Genomic DNA, 24,333 nt, shown 5'->3' with positions numbered 1-24,333 from the left:
ATTCCTTCCGTCGGCCTTGTAGAATGAATTTAGTTCGTTTTTTCGACGCAGTTACCACCTCTGTATGTGACGTCGTCGTAATCTGTTATTTTCTTGTTTGTTTGTTTTGAATTGTCGCGCAAAACTACACGACAGTTAGCCGTCCCTAATTTAGCACTGTAAGACTAGAGGGAAAGGAGCTAGTCATCACCACCCACCGCCAACTCTTGTGTTACTCTTTTACCAACGAATAGTGGGATTAATCGAAACTTTATAAAGCCTTCACGGGTGAAAGGGCAAGTATGTTTGGTGCGACGGGGATTCGAACCCGCGACCCCAGATTACGAGTCGAGCGCACTAACCACCCGGCCATATCGGGTCGTATCCTCTTCTGAAATATCTTAGGACTAGTGTCAGCACAGATAGTTGGACTTCTGCAAAGTATCCTCTTTACTGATCCAACCCCATCACGATTCCAGATCTGTGGTACTTCGTTTTCGTTTTAATTCCAGTGTTGTTTTACGGAGTTAAACGTTTATTATTTTCGGCTTCTAGAAAAATGGATTGCGGAATAAAGTCATTATAACAGTTTTTTCTGAATGATCAATTTTTATTCCTAATCCAAATATTTCACTCGAACCTTCATTATCTTGGCTGTACCCGTAAATACGTTGTTAATATGTTTTAAGCTGCTACCATTTACATAAAAACACATTGAATTTCGTTTTGTACAAATCGCGAAAACTTCCCATTTCTGTACCTTATCTACTTTGTTTGCAGAAACACAATTATGCATTCGAGCCTGACACTTCTAATGCTCAACGCACTGTTATAAAATATAACGTCAGATAGAGTAATTGATCAATCGATTGATAGGTAGACAAACTGAACTCTCGATCACCAAGACTTATTGTTTTTATCAATCACCATTACTGTGGGTATGTAACTGTAGATACTGGAATATCTCGACGGCTGAACCATCGTGAGAACAAGGCGCACGCTTTGCACGTGGCTTTCTTAGATAGGAACTCGAACCGGACTTTACTGAAACATTAAGGATATAGGATCATTGTTTTGGGATTGGAGTTTGTGGTTTGTTTTTTTTCTTTCGGATTATTCTTTATTGCGGCTTAAACGTCAGGTGTGGAAATAAATACTGTAAAAGTGTTACACCGCAGGTTGAAGTCAGTGTGCTGTGTTTGTTCAACGAGACGCTCCCACGCTACTTGTTTACATGCGTTATCTCAGATCCACCTGCGTGCCTGTAATTCAGGATATGTTGGGACACCATCTGTAGCTGGTGCGCGATAATTCTCAACACCCTACAACTCTGCAATTATCTTGAATCTAAGCTTGCTGCTAGCCAATCGCTCACAAAAAAAAAAAAGCCAACAACGACACAATAAACACTTGACCACATTAAAAATATCACTTTTGATAGCAGTTTAAATGAGAAATAAGGAAGACCTCTTACATAACAAACATTAGCATACACATTTGCTGTCATTGTGGTTTGTTTTGAATTTCGAGCAAAGCTACACGAGGACTATTTGTTTTTTTCTCCCTCTGATTTTTTTCTTTTTTTTACGATTTGAAACAGAATCATTGTTTACAGACAATGATCATCGTTAGTAAAAATAAAATTCAAATATGAGAGACCTACCTGGTAATGTTCAGAATTATTGGATCCAAGTGATGTCTTTCTCTAAGAATGCCCGATTAACAGGTTGAAAAACTTGCGTAAAAACTTCTTCCTCAGGATGTTCGTCTAAATCAAGACATTATTTTGACTATTTTGCAAACTAATATAATACTAACAGAAATAAAAAATAAATTAGTTTTGTCTCTTACGTAGACAATGGAAACCAGAGAGTTAAGAAATGATTAAAATTGTCTTAATGTAAAACATTATTGATTAGGGATGAATTACCAACTAAAGATTTGATTCACATAAAGGTATGAATTACCAACTAAAGATTTGATTCATATAAAGACGTGAGTTACCAACTAAATATTTGATTCATATAAAGGCGTGAATTACCAACTAAAGATTTGATTCATATAAAGACGTGAATTACCAACTAAAGATTTGATTCATATAAAGGTATGAATTACCAACTAAAAATTTGAGTTATATAAAGGTATGAATTACCAACTAAAGATTTGATTCATATAAAGGTATGAATTACCAACTAAAGATTTGATTCATATAAAGGTATGAATTACCAACTAAAGATTTGATTCATATAAAGGTATGAATTACCAACTAAAGATTTTATTCACATAAAGGTATGAATTACTAACTAAAGATTTTATTCCCATAAAGGTATGAATTACCAACTAAAGATTTGATTCATATAAAGGTATGAATTACCAAGTAAAAATTTGACTCTATAAAAGTCAGAGAAAATTCCTGCACTAACCTCTTAAACAAAGAAATTATTTTATCAAATAAAAAGTGAAATAATAAATGCCAACTGTACTGTATGTTTTTCAAGAGTAACACATGCCAAAAAACTAATCAAACCTAACGCCCACAAAACATTCATTTACGCCGTTTTGTGAAAGGATACATTTATGAACCATGTGTCCACATTGATTGTAATGTATAGTCCATTAAGATTAAAGAAATAATATATATATATATATACACACTTTGACTTTATAGTAGATCTATTATTTGTTAGAAAACGCAGTTGCTAAGTTTACTATACTACGACCTAAAGCCTTACTACCCATTCATTGTTAAGTAACTCGTGAGGTAACATTTTGGAATGCGGATAACAATCAATTTAAACTGCTACTTCCTGACGACACTCCGTTAGATTGTTGTAGAATGGCGACAATACACCAGTAAACTCATATAAAAGAAATGAATTCCACCCACACTGCCCAGAAACATATAAGCCGCTTAGAACAAGGAATGCCTCTAAGTACACTAAGCGTTAGTTCTTCCTTAAAGGGCTACAGTGTTTCTGAGGTTAGTTTGTCATAAATATAGCGAACGATACGTGAGAAAATCTACAAAACTGTTTCATAGTTAGGCTTTATTAAAACAGTTTTTCCTAAATTTAACTCCAAACAATTCGCTCTACCACTATTTAAAATGTGAAAACATTTAAAGCAAATTTGCAATACATAAACTATTTTAGTCACATAAAGTAATAAAATATTTAAAACAAGTCTGAAATCCAAACATGTTTAGAATGATTAAAGCAAATATTTTAAAGAAAGTTCATATTTAATGAAAGGTTTTGGTCAAACCCAAAGCTTTGGTTACACGTATTTTACGTCTTTGCAATTATGGACAGTAAAGGGCATGATTGGATACAAAGTGAAACTTTCATAATCCCAAAGAAAAATATGTTGTTTTTCATTTAATTCTATGAGTTAGTTAAATTAGTCTTCAGAGATATTGTTAGTGTTCAAAACTATATCTACCTTCACTGAGATCAGTTTATAAAGTTTTATTTACCTTAACATTTATTGTTATGTTTGAGCTTAATGCTCTAACATTGATTATTGCTTGAACTTAGATTCCTTGGTAGGTCAGAGTTAAGTTAAGGGACTTATAACACAAATGAACAAGAACCCGGATAGCCTACTGTGTAGTTTTTATGCTGTATAAAACAAGCCAACTTTTCTTGGACGCAGTTATTTCAATGGATCAGAACACGCGCTGCACGTTCCATAACACAATGCTTAGAAATCTTGGTCAGTTGGACTATCTGCTAAAGTACAGAACTAAAGGAAACCAAGACTGTTTTCTACGTCATATCTAAGAACAACACGTTTTAATACTACTTAATGAAGTGTTTTAAATTAAATTATTACACCTTTCGTTCTTACAAATGTTTATATATATATATTATGTAGATACTGCACTTTGTTGTTTATTTAAACACGAGATTTGTACAGTGTGTTGAAGTGAAGACTAGCACCATGTCCGTAAGTTCCCAAATATTAAAATAAACCCATTAAAACTAAAGTTTGTTCATATTCTCCTCCAGATGGCAAGTAACATACCGTAGTGATTACCAATGCACGTTCATATCATATACTAGTACTTTTCCCAGCGGTTTCTATGTACCTGTCGCGTGCACACTGGTACTGTGCACGCGCTTCAGGTGGTTCGTTTGAAGTTTTGCATCCGTAGCTAGTGTTGAAACCGTGGGAAAATGTAGCATCGTGATGCTTTGGTAGAAATGAGGACGTCAGAATAAGAGATTTTGAAAAGAACAGGTTACAAAAAAATAGTATCTCAAACACCTGTATCCAACAGCAATGTTTATTACATGTTTGACTAAAACTACGCTAACTCTCAAATTATTGACTCGTTTACAAATTGCCAGTATATGGAGCCCACATATTCATCATACCGAGTAGTGTTAGGTTTTTGTCTATTACAACACCTAGCCTAAAGAACAAAAAGTGTGAAATTTTCTAATTTTCTAAGATTTTTGTTTATTTGTTCTTAAGCACAACGCGAGATAATGGGTCGTATGTGCTGTGTCCAGTGCGGATTTCGAAACCCTATGTTTAGTGCTACAAACCTTTAAACGTTTCGCGAACCACCAGAGGGCATATTTTTCATATGAAAAATACAGGAAACCTCAGAAGTAACTAGTGGGATTATTTGCACTAATATCTTATTTGATTGGTTGAATGAATCAAAAGATCCTGCAACAATCAACGTCATATAAAAATAAGTAACTTAATGCATAAAAATTAACTTATGAAACCCAGTAATTCTAGGATAAATATATAAACCTCTAAGTAGTTAAAAACAATAAATGTATTGACAACAATTCCGTTTCATCAAAGCGTATGGTATCATATTTTGTGTAGTGAACATTATTCCAATTTAAGTATCTATGTAAATATAATAGTACTGTTTGTTGTCTGTTGTATGTCCATGTATTTATTTCGCAGGGTTAACATGGATCTTCACCTATTTTAGTGTGGAGGTTCAATAGGTCTATGCTTGGTTACACACAAATTGGGATGTTAATGGAACCAGTTATACGATGTTAACTTTGTACTGATGCAAAATAATGTCCAGTGTCATATCCCCAGGGTTTTGATGAACTATTTTGAGTAAGGAACCATATAGGTTATGGATTGACCAGCAGGAAGGTGTGATCTAAATCCAATAAATTTCTGAAAGTTCTTTGGATGCAGTGTTTATCGACGCTTCTTGACGTACGCGCGATGTAAGAGAAAACTGTTCGAGAAGTGGAACAGGATGTTTCGTAATGTCGTCCATTAATTAATTAAGAATAGTCCCATAAATACAAAGATTGTATCAATACCAGAGAGCCTATCCTCTTTTCTGAGCATTTCCTCTTACCATACAAGTTGATTGAGTTAGACCTTAAGAATTATGATCACTTTCAAATGTAACCATATACTGAATTATTATCTATGAAAATGATTCACTTGAACTAAACAATAGAGTACTAAAGATTGGGCAGAACTAAAGATGTCGTTGTATTAATATATAGAATCATTTGTTGAAGGTATTTATTTTGATCGATTTGTTTTGAATTTCGCGCAAGGTAATCGAGGACTATCTGCGCTACCCGTCCCTAATTTAGCAATGTAAGACTAGAGGGAAGGCAGCTAGTCATCACCACTTACCGCCAACTCTTTGGATACTCTTTTACCAATGAATAGTGGGATTGATCATCACATTATAACGCCCCACGGCTGAAACAGCGAGCATGTTTGGTGCGACCGGAATTTGACCCCCTCACATTACGAGTAGAGTGTCTTAATCACCTGACCATGCCAGGCCCTATTTATTTTGAAAGAAACCACTGTGTCTTATTTGTTGATGAAACCGATTACGTTAAACTAATTTTGAAAACACAGAGCTATATGATTCATGTACATTTCTATCCAAATTGATTTTTAAAAAAATCATATATCGTACTTGTCGAAGTATAAGACGATTCATTTTACTCTTAAAACAATGTCTGATTTTACCCTCGTTTTCCACACAAGTTTAAAAAATAGAGTTCCAGTGAGAACTTTCTGGTTAATAACATGTTAAAGAACTTTACGTTTTGCTTGTTTTTTTGAATAAATATTTTGATATCATAATTAGTTACAATTACTCAAGAAATATCTGATTTGAAAAGTATTGATCTCATCTGTCATATTGATAATATTATATCAAAAAGTAAATTCCTGTAACGTGCATTAATTTTGTAAAAATATTTTACATTAGGTCACTATATCTTAAGGTTTAGTATTTTTTTATACCAGAAATATATTTCAACAATGATGAAAACTTTGTAAAGTTGTTTGTTACATGTTTGTCAGTTAAATTATCTCTTATTGACCTGTCTTTAGAGTTTGAAGAGTATGAATAATCCACATCTGTGGTTGTATTGATTACTAAAAGCTCAGGTTAATACATTTTAAAAGAAACGTCTACGAATTTCTTAACAAAAGTAACATTCTAGACATGCTTGACAATAGAGGTCGTTCTATATATCAAACCTCAAAGAAATGTAGTTAATGTGCTCACAAAATCCAGGGTCGTCTCACACACTGGCATATTCGATACTTAGAGGACGCTAATGTTTTAAAACGTTGTTAACGTTCCCGATATTCGCTAGGCTGTATATATTCGATAGATTTTGCTTGATGATTTTGTGAAGTTGCATTTTCCTTATAAAGTTATGAGTGTAATATAAATATTGAAAATTAACAATATTAAATAATCTAATGTATTTAATTAATCCTGTAATATTACACCTAAAATACTTTTACAACTTATGCAGTGCCATTCATTAGTTAATAGTATGTTTCCTGTGTGGTAGGTCCAGCATGGTAAGGTGGTTAAAGGCGCTCGACTGGTAATCCGAGGGTTACGGGATCGAATCCCCTTCACACCAAACATGTTCTCTCTTTCAGCCGTGGGAGTGTTGTTATGTGACGGTCAAACCCACAATTTGATGGTAAAAGAGTAGCTCAGGAGTTGGCGGTGGGTGGTGCTGACTAGCTGCCTTCTCACTAGTTTTATTTTGTTAAATATGGGACGGATAGCGCAGATAGCCCTCGTGTAGCTTTGTGCAAAATTAAAACAAAAGCAAGCAAAACCTCCTGTTGCTAAGCCAATTGTATCCGACGGAACTATTGGTTGTACAGATCTCTTCAAATGCCGGAAGCCGAAAAGAACTATTCCTTGCTAATTTTGTTGTGCCCAAGTTTGTAAGAAGAAGGTTGTGTGAAACAATCTGAGACAACTGGTTAGTAGAATAGGTAGGCTGGACAAGGTTGTGGAAGGTCAACTTAATGATTATTATATATGTAGCTGTTAAGACTTGCCGCTCCATTTCGAATAGACCCAGTATTGAAATCAGAATAATATGTAAAGTGATAATGAATGATAAGTGATAGACTGTAGGGTTTGTCTTAAATAACGTCTGGAAATCTGATTCAGTCCGGTAGTTGACTGCACAGAATCACATACGGCATTTGGGCTTTTGACAACAACACTTCTAGACGCCTGTCCATTCGTAGGTGAATTAAAGATTTATTTCTGCACCAACAGTTGGCGGCTCACGTCTTGAAAGACAAAAGGGAACAATATGCACACATGATTAAAAAATACGGTATTGGTTGTGATTTAATGATGCAGATGCAGGAAGGAGGGGCGTGTCGAAAAGAGCGGATCAACGGATATTTACTGGTTCCGAGTGGATTCAATGTTCGACGATTTATTGGGATGTTAGAGTTAGCGGTGGGTGGTGATGACTAGCTGCCTTCCCTCTAGTCTTACACTGCTAAATTAGGGACGGCTAGCACAGATAGCCCTCGAGTAGCTTTGTGCGAAATTCCAAAGCAAACAAACAAATTATTGGGATATTAATGGAACCAGTTATACGATGTTAACTTTGTACTGATGCAAAATAATGTCCAGTGTCATATCCCCAGGGTTTTGATGAACTATTTTGAGTAAGGAACCATATAGGTTATGGATTGACCAGCAGGAAGGTGTGATCTAAATCCAATAAATTTCTGAAAGTTCTTTGGATGCAGTGTTTATCGACGCTTCTTGACGTACGCGCGATGTAAGAGAAAACTGTTCGAGAAGTGGAACAGGATGTTTCGTAATGTCGTCCATTAATTAATTAGGAATAGTCCCATAAATACAAAGATTGTATCAATACCAGAGAGCCTATCCTCTTTTCTGAGCATTTCCTCTTACCAAACAAGTTGATTCAGTTAGACTTTAAGAGTTATGATCACTTTCAAATGTAACCATATACTGAATTATTATCTGTGAAAATGATTCACTGTCAATCGCGTAAATAAATGGTAGTCCAACAATACACCATTACTTCGTTATTTTTTAATAGTTTATTCAGTTAATAGTTACGCATAAGGTATTAAACCTTCTAATGGTCCACCCGGAAACTATGACATCTCCATAAATAGAAAAACTACATATATGTGATTTCAAATTTTAAGTCTGACGAATGCGTCTTTTACGCAGTTTAAAAGTTACATCATGTTCAGACAGTTACGCCGACGTTCGATTCTATGTAACACAGATAAACTGCTGCCAGCCTTACGATCCAAACCTGGAACTGTACGTTCAGAAACTTAAAAAAGGAAAGAAAAAAGTGTAAACAGACAGACGGGAGCCCACAAATTGTACATTAATGCTATGCCTAAATGACAAACAGTGTATGGTAATAGGCAATTTACATTTGTTTTCTATTCTTATGAACCATTGTCGTTCTCGAATAGATAATTCGACGGATGTGGATATTATATATTTATTTATTTTAACAAAGTTCTTTGTTATTCGCAACGGTGTGGAATGGACAGAAACAGAAACTTTCTTATTTAAAATTAATTATGGCAACCGATGTAATGTCTTGTTTATTCTTCCATAACGTTAATCGTGATATGAAATGTTTGTAATTAAATTTATGTAAGCCTCAAATTAAACACGTATATTATTGAAAGTATATAGCTGACATTGTACGAAAGTACAAGATACCAAAGAGATAATATAGTAAATTCTTTACATTTGTTTACTATTCAAAATAAAATAAATTCTCCAAATTGAATAGGTGAGAAATAAAGTGGAAAGTCTCCTACATACGAATGTAGGACGATTTTATGTTCTTTTGCCACGAAAAGTATTTAAAGTTATCATGGATTAAACACTCAGTTTATTGCCACAAGAACATTGAGAGTGAAGTAACAATCACAGTGCACAAACAGTACGTTTCGGTCTCTAACATTTTGTATAAAATGTTAAGATCGCTAGGTTGCCTGTAATAAACATTGAGAGTTTGTTGGTTATGAACAAATATTACTAAACATTGTGTATGTTAGACTTGCAGTGATGTTGCTAAAAGTTGAGGTTCGTTTAGTTGTGCAGTGATGTTGTTTGTCACTTAGGATGTGTTGGCCGTAGGTTGATATTTTTAAGTACAGACTGTTTGTTGGTAATGTAGTAAAAGCGCTAGACTTTAATGGTTTGTTTGTGCATTGTTATTACTAGGCATTATTAATTTGTTACTTATGCATTGTTATTACTAGACGAATGATGGTTTGTTGTTCCTATATTGTTATTACTACATAGTGACGATTTGTTGTTCAGGCATTACTATTACTAGACGATTGATGATTTTTTGGTCGTGCATTGTTATTGCTAGACATTATTAATTTGTTATTAAGGCATTGTTATTACTAGACGATTTATGGTTTGTTGTTCCTGTATTGTTATTAATAGGCAATTGATGATTTGTTGTTCAAGCATTGTTATTACTAGGTAATTGATGATTCGTTGTCGTACATTGTTATTCCTAGGCATTATTAATTTGTTACTTATGCATTGTTATTACTAGACGATTGATGGTTTTTTGTTCCTGTATTGTTATTACTAGATATTGATGATTTGTTACTCATGCATTGTTCTTACTAGGCAACTGACGATTTGTTGGTTGTGCATTGTTATTTCTAGGCATTATTAATTTGTTAGTTATGCATTGTTATTACTAGACGATTGATGGTTTTTTGTTCCTGTATTGTTATTACTAGATATTGATGATTTGTTACTCATGCATTGTTATTACTAGGCAACTGACGATTTGTTGGTTGTGCATTGTTATTCCTAGGCATTATTAATTTATTACTTATGCATTGTTATTACTAGACGAATGATGGTTTGTTGTTCCTGTATTGTTATTACTAGATATCGACGATTTGTTGTTCCTATATTGTTATTACTAGATATTGACGATTTGTTGTTCAAACATTATTATTACCAGACGATTGATGTTTCGTTGGTTGTGCATTGTTATTACTAGGCATTACTTATTTGTTACTCATGCATTGTTATTACTAGACGATTGATGGTTTGTTGTTCCTGTATTGTTATTAATAGCCAATTGATGATTTGTTGTTCAGGCATTATTATTACTAGACAATTGATGATTCGTTGGTCATGCATTGTTATTACTAGGCATTACTGATTTGTTACTCATGCATTGTTATCACTAGACGATTGACGATTTGTTGTTCATGCATTGTTATTACTAGTAATTGATGATTCGTTGTCGTGCATTGTTATTCCTAGGCATTATTAATTTGTTACTTATGCATTGTTATTACGAGACGAATGATGGTTTGTTGTTCCTGTGTTGTTATAACTAGATATTGATGATTTGTTGTTCATGCATTGTTATTACTAGGCAATTGACGATTTGTTGGTCGTGCATTGTTATTCCTAGACATTATTAATTTGTTACTTATGCATTGTTAGTACTAGACGAAAGATGGTTTCTTGTTTCTGTATTGTTATTACTAGATATTGACGATTTGTTGTTCAAGCATTATTATTACTAGACAATTGTTGATTCGTTGGTCGTGCATTGTTATTCCTAGGCATTATTAATTTGTTACTTATGCATTGTTAGTACTAGACGAAAGATGGTTTGTTGTTTCTGTATTGTTATTACTAGATATTGACGATTTGTTGTTCAAGCATTATTATTACTAGACAATTGTTGATTCGTTGGTCGTGCATTGTTATTCCTAGGCATTATTAATTTGTTACTCATGCATTGTTAGTACTAGACGAAAGATGGTTTGTTGTTTCTGTATTGTTATTACTAGATATTGACGATTTGTTGTTCAAGCATTATTATTACTAGACAATTGTTGATTCGTTGGTCGTGCATTGTTATTCCTAGGCATTATTAATTTGTTACTCATGCATTGTTAGTACTAGACGAAAGATGGTTTGTTGTTTCTGTATTGTTATTACTAGATATTGACGATTTGTTGTTCAAGCATTATTATTACTAGACAATTGTTGATTCGTTGGTCGTGCATTGTTATTCCTAGGCATTATTAATTTGTCACTTATGCATTGTTAGTACTAGACGAAAGATGGTTTGTTGTTTCTGTATTGTTATTACTAGATATTGACGATTTGTTGTTCAAGCATTATTATTACTAGACAATTGTTGATTCGTTGGTCGTGCATTGTTATTCCTAGGCATTATTAATTTGTTACTTATGCATTGTTAGTACTAGACGAAAGATGGTTTGTTGTTTCTGTATTGTTATTACTAGATATTGATGATTTGTTACTCATGCATTGTTCTTACTAGGCAACTGACGATTTGTTGGTTGTGCATTGTTATTTCTAGGCATTATTAATTTGTTAGTTATGCATTGTTATTACTAGACGATTGATGGTTTTTTGTTCCTGTATTGTTATTACTAGATATTGATGATTTGTTGTTCCTATATTGTTATTACTAGATATTGACGATTTGTTGTTCAAACATTATTATTACCAGACGATTGATGTTTCGTTGGTTGTGCATTGTTATTACTAGGCATTACTTATTTGTTACTCATGCATTGTTATTACTAGACGATTGATGGTTTGTTGTTCCTGTATTGTTATTAATAGCCAATTGATGATTTGTTGTTCAGGCATTATTATTACTAGACAATTGATGATTCGTTGGTCATGCATTGTTATTACTAGGCATTACTGATTTGTTACTCATGCATTGTTATCACTAGACGATTGACGATTTGTTGTTCATGCATTGTTATTACTAGTAATTGATGATTCGTTGTCGTGCGTTGTTATTCCTAGGCATTATTAATTTGTTACTTATGCATTGTTATTACGAGACGAATGATGGTTTGTTGTTCCTGTGTTGTTATAACTAGATATTGATGATTTGTTGTTCATGCATTGTTATTACTAGGCAATTGACGATTTGTTGGTCGTGCATTGTTATTCCTAGACATTATTAATTTGTTACTTATGCATTGTTAGTACTAGACGAAAGATGGTTTGTTGTTTCTGTATTGTTATTACTAGATATTGACGATTTGTTGTTCAAGCATTATTATTACTAGACAATTGTTGATTCGTTGGTCGTGCATTGTTATTCCTAGGCATTATTAATTTGTTACTCATGCATTGTTAGTACTAGACGAAAGATGGTTTGTTGTTTCTGTATTGTTATTACTAGATATTGACGATTTGTTGTTCAAGCATTATTATTACTAGACAATTGTTGATTCGTTGGTCGTGCATTGTTATTCCTAGGCATTATTAATTTGTCACTTATGCATTGTTAGTACTAGACGAAAGATGGTTTGTTGTTTCTGTATTGTTATTACTAGATATTGACGATTTGTTGTTCAAGCATTATTATTACTAGACAATTGTTGATTCGTTGGTCGTGCATTGTTATCCCTAGGCATTATTAATTTGTTACTTATGCATTGTTAGTACTAGACGAAAGATGGTTTGTTGTTTCTGTATTGTTATTACTAGATATTGACGATTTGTTGTTCAAGCATTATTATTACTAGACAATTGTTGATTCGTTGGTCGTGCATTGTTATTCCTAGGCATTATTAATTTGTTACTTATGCATTGTTATTAATAGACAATTGATGATTTGTTGTTCAAGCATTATTATTACGAGACAATTGATGATTCGTTGTTTCTGTATTGTTATTACTAGATATTGATGATTTGTTACTCATGCATTGTTATTACTAGGCAACTGACGATTTGTTGGTTGTGCATTGTTATTCCTAGGCATTATTAATTTATTACTTATGCACTGTTATTACTAGACGAATGATGGTTTGTTGTTCCTGTATTGTTATTACTAGATATCGACGATTTGTTGTTCCTATATTGTTATTACTAGATATTGACGATTTGTTGTTCAAACATTATTATTACCAGACGATTGATGTTTCGTTGGTTGTGCATTGTTATTACTAGGCATTACTTATTTGTTACTCATGCATTGTTATTACTAGACGATTGATGGTTTGTTGTTCCTGTATTGTTATTACTAGACAATTGATGATTCGTTGGTCATGCATTGTTATTACTAGGCATTACTGATTTGTTACTCATGCATTGTTATCACTAGACGATTGACGATTTGTTGTTCATGCATTGTTATTACTAGTAATTGATGATTCGTTGTCGTGCATTGTTATTCCTAGGCATTATTAATTTGTTACTTATGCATTGTTATTACGAGACGAATGATGGTTTGTTGTTCCTGTGTTGTTATAACTAGATATTGATGATTTGTTGTTCATGCATTGTTATTACTAGGCAATTGACGATTTGTTGGTCGTGCATTGTTATTCCTAGGCATTATTAATTTGTTACTTATGCATTGTTAGTACTAGACGAGAGATGGTTTGTTGTTTCTGTATTGTTATTACTAGATATTGACGATTTGTTGTTCAAGCATTATTATTACTAGACAATTGTTGATTCGTTGGTCGTGCATTGTTATTCCTAGGCATTATTAATTTGTTACTTATGCATTGTTATTAATAGACAATTGATGATTTGTTGTTCAAGCATTATTATTACGAGACAATTGATGATTCGTTGTTTCTGTATTGTTATTACTAGATATTGACGATTTTTTGTTCAGGCATTGTTATTACAATGCATTACTGATTTGTTACTCATGCATTGTTATTACTAGTTATTAAGATTTGTTGGTCATGCAATCAAATTGCTTCCAAATAGTTAAGCCTCTCGGCTTGTTCATTCTAAGGTGGTTTTATTTTCTATAAGTGTGTGATTTATGATGAATTCAGCGTATATTTTCAGGTAGTCTACACTCGTTAGCCTTTACTGACCACATACAAAATTCATGGTAAGCTGTTCTACGTCAGTTCTACATTTTGCGCTTTTTTGTCAAAATTCTTGTCTATGTAATACATGTCAATGTTTATATGACTAGTAATTATTTGTTTGTTCTTAAGCACAATGATACTCAATGTAGTACCAGAGTTGTACACGCCACGGCTATCAAAACCTATTTCTTAGCTGGGCCATTGAGGAAGGCGGACTGCTAGACGTTTGAAGTGTTACCCCTTATAGCATCTTAATTTTTCATTGTGCTTTCATATTGTCTTAGAAAATGTCCTTTTTACCATACGATATACCAGCTGGAGTATCCTTTCCTGGACAGGTTACTGAAATTTATGATTAATGAAAGGTTATCTTTGTACAAGAAAAAATGCCTTCCTTACATTTAATCGTGAAAACTAAAAATCGCCTATAAAAACTGTGAAACCGCAAGTTTGCACAAATCTCTGCATAGACCCAACGAACCTTCGTGCCAAATTTGGTGAATATACATCAACAGGGAACGAAGTAATGGTAAAACACACGTAAAAATGCTCACAGAAACCACAAAACGCAAAACTTTGTATGAATATCCCTATGGATCCAATTTGCCTCCATACCAGTTTTGTGAAGATCCATCCACATCTTACGAAGTTACATCGACATACAGCGAATAATACCATTATACTTACATAGATATATAACATCAAGTACACTGCTGAAATGGAAAAAGTAATTTGCATTGTAAGTAGCACTTAAAAACAGCAATGTGTTGTATCAGGAGTATTCAGGTGGATATTTATATCTTACAGCTATTAACGAGATTAGGGATTTTCGTAACATTTTCTGTATATTAGGCATCATAACATTATATTTTAGGTCAAGAGTTATCCATTGGCTACTATTTTATCAGCTCACAGCCTGTTAAAGCTCGAACCCTTTAATTTTTTATTGATTTTTATCGTTCTATTCTCGTGTTTCAACTATTAACTTCTTCAACTAAATCATTAGCTACTATTTTGTCAGCTCACAGCCTGTTAAGGCTCTAACACTAATTTTTATTGATTTCTAACGTTCAATAATCGTGTTTTAACAGTGCACGTATTAACTTCTTCAGCTCAAGAGTTCTAACCATCGTCAATAGTTTTATGTAGATGTTACTTCGTCCTCGACTGTCTTATTATTCGTACTTAGTTTTAGCGCCTTTTTAGCGGGATTTCACGTATCGACTGGTTTTTGTTTTGTTTTTTAATTTAAGAGTTATTATCTCCAAACATTTGTTTCATTCTGCATCTATTGCACAATTTATCGTTCTCATTTCAAGATCCACATTATGAGGGCTTAAAACCCCAATGAACCCAGTGTTCAATTATCCGCAGATAGTTCATTTCGTAACTTTTCCTTCGCTTGAAACAAACAAACCCATCACAAGTGCAACAAGAAATCTGAGTTTTATTATTTTAATTTAACGTCCTCTGGCGGTGTATTAAGAAAGAAGTCTTTACTTTTTTCATTTCGAGAGTTATGAGAATGATTACTTTCCATTCTAGCATAGCCTGGTTATAGGGTCGCTCAACTCGCAATCTGAGGATCACTGATTCGATTCTTGTTACAAAACTTGCTCGCACTAAGATGTGATGTCATCTCCACTTGTCTTTAGTAAAAATTATAGCTTAAGAGTCGGCGATTGATGGTATATATCCCTTTTAAATTAACCCTCGAGTAACGTTGTGCGAAATTCAATGAATAAATAAAACTAGTTTTCTCCATCTAATTATTTTTCATGGCTAAAGATATACAAATTTTGGGTGAGGTGAATATTTCTGAGATAATATAGCTTCTTACAACAGCAAAATATTTATGTTTTAAAGTGAACATGAAATGTCTGTCATATCTCAGTGCATGTTGAAACTACATATTAGCTTGAAATCTAATTTAATACAGGAAGCTTAGAACAAACGATATAAAACGTTATTGTCAAGAGGATTTCTTTTTGAAGTTTTTTTTTAATCATCTGTTTAGCCCAGTAACAGAGAAGCCCCTTATTTTATTATGATAACGAATAGAGTTAGATCACAGCTGGATGACTGTTATCCAAACACGAAATCTGAATTCTACTTGTGATTATATTGTTTTATAGCTGCAAGTCGAAAGCTTCCAAACCATATCAGGAACCTCTTCTTCAGATCAGAACACCGCTTCACACATGGCGTTCTCTGTTGGGAGGTTAACAGTTAAAGCCGCAGTCCACCGCCCGCATATTTGACTTTCTATTGTTCTTCAAACCAGACAAAGGCAGACGTGACAGGTAGTGCCGTTACTCGCCCTATGATGGATACCGTGTAATAGTATGGTAAATAATTAGTCTTCGTTCGATCAAGCATGGCTGCCGACTATGATGACCTGGGACGCGCGTGCGGCTGCCACGTGCCGCCACGTGCGACGTCACGGACCAATCATTTCTAGGCGGAAGCGCGTGCAGCCTCATAGCGTGCTGTGGACTCCTTCTGATTAAACGATTCAATACTTTGTGTTAAATGGACGGTAAAAATCTACACGAGAACACCGACTTTTAAATTAGGTGTTAAAGTCCGAGCTTTCACTTGCATGCCTGAAACATAAGGAGACTGTTTTGTTATCACTAAGATCTAGATTGGAGCTCGGAAATGTATTTTAATATTGACCTAAAGAGCAGGATCGGCTTACACATTTTACATACTGTTCGTAATCATTGACAGGTATTGAAATTTAAGGACCGACCGAGTGATTACCGAAAAGCAAGCAACTCAGTACAAGAATTTTTTCGATGAACAACTTTCATCGAATAGTTATTACATCTTACGTCAGACTTTTCATATCAAGCGCTTTTATGACACTTACGAGAATGATCCAGCATTTTAATGCAAGATTTGATAAGATACCAAGCACTTTAAACTGGGCCGCACCAAGGACAGCGCGAGCGGTGTGTCCACATAAAACGCTGACCCGTAGGGGGCGCGAACCGACCAATAAGGGGCTCGAATTTGCATCTTTGAAGGCAAGAGAAAATTATATATTTTGTTTTTTTTTCTTTCTGAGGAGTGAGCGCGAACCGACCAATAAGGGGCTCGAATTTGCATCTTTGAAGGCAAGAGAAGAAAAGATTTTTGTTGTTGTTTTTTCCTTCTGAGGAGTGGGCACGAACCGACCAATAAGGGGCTCGAATTTGCATCTTTGAAGGCAAGAGAAGAAAAGATTTTTGTTGTTGTTTTTTCTTCTGAGGAGTGGGCACGAACCGACCAATAAGGGGCTCGAATTTGCATCTTTGAAGGCAAGAGAAGATTAGATTTTTGTTGGTTTTTTTTTTCCTTCTGAGGAGTGGGCGCAGAATTTTATATCTCGTATAAAGCATAATTAACTAATGGAGCGTCTCCTACTTTAAACACTAAATTACATTTTGTATTATATTAAGCTTAATAAGAGAAAAAAAACGCAGGAATTCTTCACATTGAAAACGTTTAACACAGCGAATTTCCGGTTCCTTTGTTAACAGTTTTCAGGTTTCTTTCCGTCGTTACTTTGATGATGGTTGACGAAATATAGCCGAGAACTTCCTACATTAGAAACTTTAAACGCGGAGAAAACCTGCATCAGTTCTATTATCAAAATCACATTTCCTGTCAGATCTACTGGATTTTAGAAAATTGTGATATTTCACGTGCTAATTTTTAAGCTGTTTTTTTTATCTGATACGTTCGTAAGCATCGAACTAGCATAATTGCCCAAAGTGTTTTGCTCATTAAAACAAGAGATATGCTGAAATGTGCTGAGGGTATTTCTTTCGTATCGTACGTTCAGTATACTCCACGTTGTTAACGTAAGTATTATGTTTCAATATCAAGGTAATGTGATGAATATTATTTTTAGGATTTAATTACGCCTTGTTATAACTGGACTAAGCGGACCTGACAGATAGTATGCCCCCCCTAGTGGCTCAGCGGTATGTCTGCGGACTTACAATGCTGAAAACCGGGTTTCGATACCCTTAATGGGCAGAGCGCAGATAGCCTATTGTGTAGCTTTGTGCTTAATTCAAAACAACAACAACAGATTGTATGTCGCGTTGCGTATCAAAAGGGCCAACGTTTAAAATTTGACGCTTTTAAATGTACGTCGAACTTTCAGTTGTGGGTGCGTCATAAAAGTGATAGTTAATCTCGTAAATATTCTAAAAGATTCAGACAGAGTGCTGGTATATGGCTGTCCTCCATCTGGCAACGCCTTAATCTTCAAAGTACATTACCTGACATGAGACGTCGTTAAATATTCAATTTTATGTTAAGATTTTTGCTGTTGTAAATACATAACCTATTCGAAATCCATATACTTTTGTTGATACAAGGTAAATTAATGGATTGTATTACTCGTCACCTACTGATTTTGCAAAAAGACATCAGTGGACCCTAGACCTGAGAAACACACGATAGAGAAACGATTCCTTCTTACGTTTCTTACACCATTTTTTTTTCTTTGCTCTTACCTCTATATCTTTCTTTTTTGATTACAGTCGGGAAGGTTTCAAAAGTTGTTTTGTTCAGTTGTAACCTATCTACAGAAATATACAGTCTGCAACTGGTTCACAGTTGATATGTTTCCATTGATTGATGTGATATTCAGATTAATCTAATTTGTATTGAAGTCCTATAGTTAGCCGGCCCAAAAAGTGGCTGAAATCACTGTCACTTTCTTTGAACCAGTGCATCAATTATTTCGTATTTGCATCTGAGCAAACCTATTTTTGGACCGTTTTAGCGACTGCCATTTGGGTCATTCCATGTCAACTCACCACCTGGGGCTTTCCAGTTTGTATCTTAGAGTTCCCTGAAAACAACTCAAAACTTCATTTTGATTTATTAAGCCATACAGTACAGCTTTAGGATTTTGCATGGCTGACTGAATCAAAATGAAGGTTTTACTTGAATTTTTTTCTATGACATGAATTGGGAAAAATTCTTTTTTCTGGGTGAGTTTGCATGAAATGACTCCTTAGTTTCATAATGGGGAAAAATTCTTTTTTCTGGGTGAGTTGGCATGAAATGACTCCTTAGTTTCATAATGGGGAAAAATTCTTTTTCTGGGTGAGTTTGCATGAAATGACTCTTAGTTTCATAATGGGGAAAAATTCTTTTTTCTGGGTGAGTTGGCATGAAATGACTCCTTAGTTTCATAATGGGGAAAAATTCTTTTTTCTGGGTGAGTTGGCATGAAATGACTCCTTAGTTTCATAATGGGGAAAAATTCTTTTTTCTGGGTGAGTTGGCATGAAATGACTCCTTAGTTTCATAATGGGGAAAAATTCTTTTTTCTGGGTGAGTTTGCATGAAATGACTCCTTAGTTTCATAATGACATTCGTACGATATAAATGATGACAATTATTGAATCCTGATCAATGCCGAATGTGCTCCCCCCCGCTAATACAGCGGTATGTCTTCGGATTTACAACGCTAAAATCAGGGGTTCGATTCCCCTCGGTGGGCTCAGCAGATAGCCCGATGTGGCTTTGCTGTAAGAAAACACACTCAATGCCAAACGAATCAGACAACTACGACACAATACTATGTTGGTTATACAGTGCAAGCCTATCCTTTCGTAGGTTACCTCAATGTGTCACCAGAGAGGTTAACGGCTACAGTTTTTTTTTATTTTTCGAGAATCAGAAATATTATCTTTCTAACGGTACTTCAGGCAATGTTAACCTTATTGTAAGTACATTAGCGTTCGTTTTTCGGATATTAGGGTAAGATATCATATTTATCTGATACCATGCAGTCTTATTTACCATTCGAAGCCATTTTATAGATATTTTTCTTATCACGATTGATAAATTTCTCTTTACCTGTTTTTCTTTCACAAGATTTACCATACTTTTCTATTTCCTCGTTCCTCTGCTTTCTTTCTCATCAGGCCCCGGCATGGCCAGGTGGTTAAGGCACTCGACTCGTAATTCTAGGGTCGCAGTTTCGAATCCCCTTCACACCAAACATGCTCACCCTTTCAGCCGTGGGAGCATTATAAGGTTACGGTTAATCCCACTATTCGTTAGTAAAAGAGTAGCCCAAGAGTTGGCGGTGGGTGGTGACTAGTTGCCTTCCCTCTTGTCTTACACTGCTAAATTAGAGACGGCTAGCGCAGATAGTTCTCCTGTTACTTTACGGGAAATTCAAAAAAACAATCAAAACAAACCAAACCAATTATTTCTTACCATTCATCTATCACTTTCCAACTTTCTGTTTTTGAAATTTTCTTTAACTACTTATTTTTCCTCATGCATATTATGGCTCACTACCTATCCCTCTGTCCTTTCTATAATTTTTTTCTTCAATATCCGAGCGCGACGTGGACTGTGAATCTGAAAGACAAGTTTGTGTCCCCATGCCGCAAAATCGTAGACTGCGCTTTGGGATCGAGGATGTGTTATAAGAGTGACTGTCAAATTCTTCAGCCAGACAAAACATTTTAAAAGTTGGCGGTAGGTGCTGTTCATTAACTCTCTTCCCTCTAGGGACGTCTAGCGCAGATTGCTTCTGCATAGCTGTTTGTTTGTTTGTTTTTTGAATTTCGCACAAAGATACTCGAGGGCTATCTGTGCTAGCCGTCCCTAATTTAGCAGTGTAAGACTAGAGGGAAGGCAACTAGTCATCACCCACCGCCAACTCTTGGGCTACTCTTTTACCAACGAATAGTGGGATTGACTGTAACATTATAACGCCCCTACGGCTGAAAGGGCGAGCATGTTTGGCGCGAAGATTCTGCATAGCTGTGAACTAAAATTCTAAACAAACAAGTTAAATCTGAAAATTATATTTTGTTCTTCCACCATACTAATAACGCTTATAATCAAATTTTTTCTGCTCATGAGTATTGACTTTCTGTCTAACTGATATCTATATATCCTATCATCAACATCCTTCCACGCCTTAAATACATTGTTCTCTTTTTATATTTTTATTCTATTTCATTTTTTTATCTTCTTCCACTCTTTAATTTTTTTAACCAATTGTTATAACGTTGTATTTTACATCTGTCTATTTCACATCTGAATGTCTGCCTTGTTATCTTTCGCTTTCTCTCTTCTTTACATTTTTGTTTCTCTAACTATTAGATGTTTTTTGCTCTCTTGCCGGATACATTTTTTGTCCTTCTGTCGGCTTTTGTTATTTTATCTACTCAGTTTGGTTTGAATTTCGCCCACAGCTACACGAGGGCTATCTGCGTTAGCCGTCCCTAATTTAGCAATGTAAGACAAGAGGGAAGGTAGCTAGTCACCACCACCACCAACTCTTGGGCTACTCTTTTACCAATGAAAAGTTGGGTTGACCGTAACATTTTAATGCTCCCACGGCTGAAAGGGTGAGCATATTTGGTGTGACGAGGATTCGAACCCGCGACCCTAGGATTAGGACTCGAGTGCTTTAATCACCTGACTTCCCACCCAGAATCTTGTCACGGCATTACGAAAGCATAAAATAATAACTAAATAAAATCTTAAATCATTTGGTTAATGTCTTTTTTTTTCTAAGTTGAATAACAGGAAATAAAACAGTTTTAAAACAAATCGATTTCTTATTGGACACACGATAGTACAACAACCAATAATCAAGTATGATTTTAACTAAAAAAAATATTTGTGCTCGGTGTTAACACTATAATATGGTATTGTAATCATAATACAGAAATATAGAAAATGTACCATCCATACACATATAGTCATCAAATAATAAAACGATCGTTGTTTTGCTTTGAAATTTGTTAGGTCTAATAACTACAATCAAAGTTGATATTATGAATTTTTCTCGGAATTTTCAGTATTTTTAGTGGTGAAAAAATCAGTAGAGATCTTGTAACGATTTAAACAATATTTTATTGTTCTTTGTTTGGAAGTTAATGCTTGGAACGAATTAATAAGTAATCAAAAGTAAAACAAACAGGTGTTTGTCTTTTTGCTTTCTATGTTTGAAATTTGTTTATAAAAGCATGGAAGTGATCTTCTGATACGAGTGTTATTGTGTTAAGATATAACAATAAGTATTTTATAAATCGAGCTTATTTGTTTAAGGTTCGGTTGCAAATTTGAAGAGGGAAAAGCGATCAGCTGATCTTCGCTTTTTCTTAAATTACAAGAGCACCTGGGTCCTCAAGGTAAAGTTATTGTTCTAGTAAGCTACCCTGCAAAGAAAACTTTATAAACGTGAAAAATCTTCATATAGTTAGATCTTAAACGGATAATAACGGCAGATCTTTTCCAAAAGTCCAGGTGAGGGTAAAGGCCGAATGATCACACGTTTGCCAGCTGACTGAGGCGGCACGTGCTATCAGCTCGTGCGCGCGTGGTGATTCCCGCGCAAATCTGAAATTTGCCACTAGATTGGTTCTTCTACCCTCAGGGTAATGGAAGCCTATTGGTAATCTGCAAGAGAACCGCACCTACTGATGTATGACGCCACGTGAAACCCGCGATACCAGGGATGAGCCAGCTCGCGCGGATTTAGACTGCGTGTACTGTGCATCGTAATTACTTACTGTTAATAATATTCTACACGGGTTAGAAGAGAGAGTAGTTGCTTGTTACTGTTCGGCAGTCACGCATAAAAAGCTAGATTATAAACGCGTTTACCTCGTGACTCTATTGTCATTCCTCTGACTTTAAAAATGAATATCCTGTAAGACAAAAACTGATGAAAACATCATTTTTATATACATTAGGTAAACAACAGCAAAAGTAGTGGTTTCAAAGCCTCTTATTTTTTATTTTAATTTTTTTTCTGTTTCCTAAAAATAAAAATAACCTAAGTTATAAATAAAAATAACCTAAGTTATAAATAAAAATAGCCTAAGACTATAATAATAAGAAAAGCAAAGAAGCCATACGTCGGCTAAGTTTCCGTCTTTATTTAAATTAAACTAATATCGGGCTTACTTTCAGTAATTCAAATTTAAAAAAAAACAAACGAAATATATTGAATTTTTATATGTAAATCAGAGATTGGCTGTTTAAATATCTTGTATCTAATGTCTTTTGATGCCCATTCTTTGCATTTCCCAAAATCAAACGCGTAACTTCTTGCACAACAAACGAGTAACTTAACCATTGCTTATGTTAGATATTACATATTTCTAAACATTGTCATTCGATATTATAAGCAAGCAAAATAGAAGCTTCCCTCGTGGAAATCTCTTGATTGGTCTTAACCTTATAATTCTTGGTTGGGGTCTCTGTCCCCCGCTAGGACAGCGTAAGTCTACGGATTTGCAACGCTAAAATCAGGGATTCAGGGGGCACAGCAGATAGCCCGATGTCGATTTGCTGTAAGAAAACACACGTACGCTCACACTGTATACTCTATAATTATTGGTGTAGTCCATGAACCCTATCAACTTTTAAGAACAATTTTCTAACCGATTTAGTCAACTAATTGTGTGTTGGTCTAAAACTGTGATGGTTGCAGAGTTTCATAATAATCTTCAGCGGTGTAGAAAGCAAATTAAAAGTGGGGACAAAGTTTCTTTGACCGGAGAAAGCCTTAAGGTCCTGGAAGGTCTGGGGTTCTGGATTAAGGTTTATACATTCTCCTGCTTTCCTAATTATGATGCATTTTGACTCGGTTCGGTTTGAATTTTGCGCAAAACTGACTCTCTCACGGCTGAAAGGGCGAGCATGTTTGGTGCATTTTGGTAAGGACAAATTGCAAAACGGGGGCCTGTCAACCCGCTTCCTATGCCACAAATAAACGAGTCACAAAAAAAAAACACTCCAGTATTTCTTTAAATCCAAGTAATTACTTCTCGGGTTCCCAATGTATTTCACACAGAAAATGATGAATTTTACTGAATGATTTTGGGCATTTTTTAAACTAGTTGTTGTAAGAGCCAAAAACGCAAACATTGCTCAGTATAATGTAATATATTCCTAATATTATGTTATTTTTGTTATTATTGATAACAAATATTATAAAATTCTCATTAGAAGCATCCTTGTCCTTAAGTTATTCCTCCCTAAATAAAAATTTGATTAATAGCCCCCGGTTCTTCAGTCAACCAGCTTAATAACCTTCAGTGGCTCAGCTGCAAATGGGCCCGGCATGGCCAAGTGTGTTAAGGCGTTCGACTCGTAATCAGAGGGTCGCAGGTTCGA

The 24,333-nt window shown here is 34.8% G+C and overlaps 1 protein-coding gene and 1 long non-coding RNA gene across 3 annotated transcripts in view; one reads left to right on the top strand and one right to left on the bottom strand.

Moving 5' to 3' along the window:
- LOC143252149 (uncharacterized) overlaps nucleotides 1–24,333 on the bottom strand; it is a 148,949-nt gene that overhangs the window by 22,633 nt on the left and 101,983 nt on the right. The window contains exon 2 of the mRNA XM_076503846.1: nucleotides 1,643–1,747. The gene's annotated coding sequence lies outside the window, so the exon portion shown is untranslated. The remainder of the gene's footprint in view (nucleotides 1–1,642; nucleotides 1,748–24,333) is intronic.
- The window catches only part of LOC143252152 (uncharacterized), a 51,392-nt gene that overhangs the window by 2,779 nt on the left and 24,280 nt on the right, over nucleotides 1–24,333 (top strand). The window contains exon 1 of one of the 2 annotated variants that reach the window (XR_013028860.1): nucleotides 17,685–18,017. The exons of the other annotated variant lie outside the window; for it this stretch is intronic. This is a non-coding gene — a long non-coding RNA (uncharacterized LOC143252152). Of the gene's footprint in view, nucleotides 1–17,684; nucleotides 18,018–24,333 lie in introns of those variants that run through there. 2 annotated transcript variants of the gene reach the window in all.

Source organism: Tachypleus tridentatus, chromosome 6 (genome assembly GCF_004210375.1).
Source record: "Tachypleus tridentatus isolate NWPU-2018 chromosome 6, ASM421037v1, whole genome shotgun sequence".
Taxonomy (NCBI): Eukaryota; Metazoa; Arthropoda; class Merostomata; order Xiphosura; family Limulidae; genus Tachypleus; species Tachypleus tridentatus.
The sequence above is the reverse complement of the archived record's forward strand: the minus strand, read 5'-3'. Positions and strand labels throughout refer to the sequence as shown.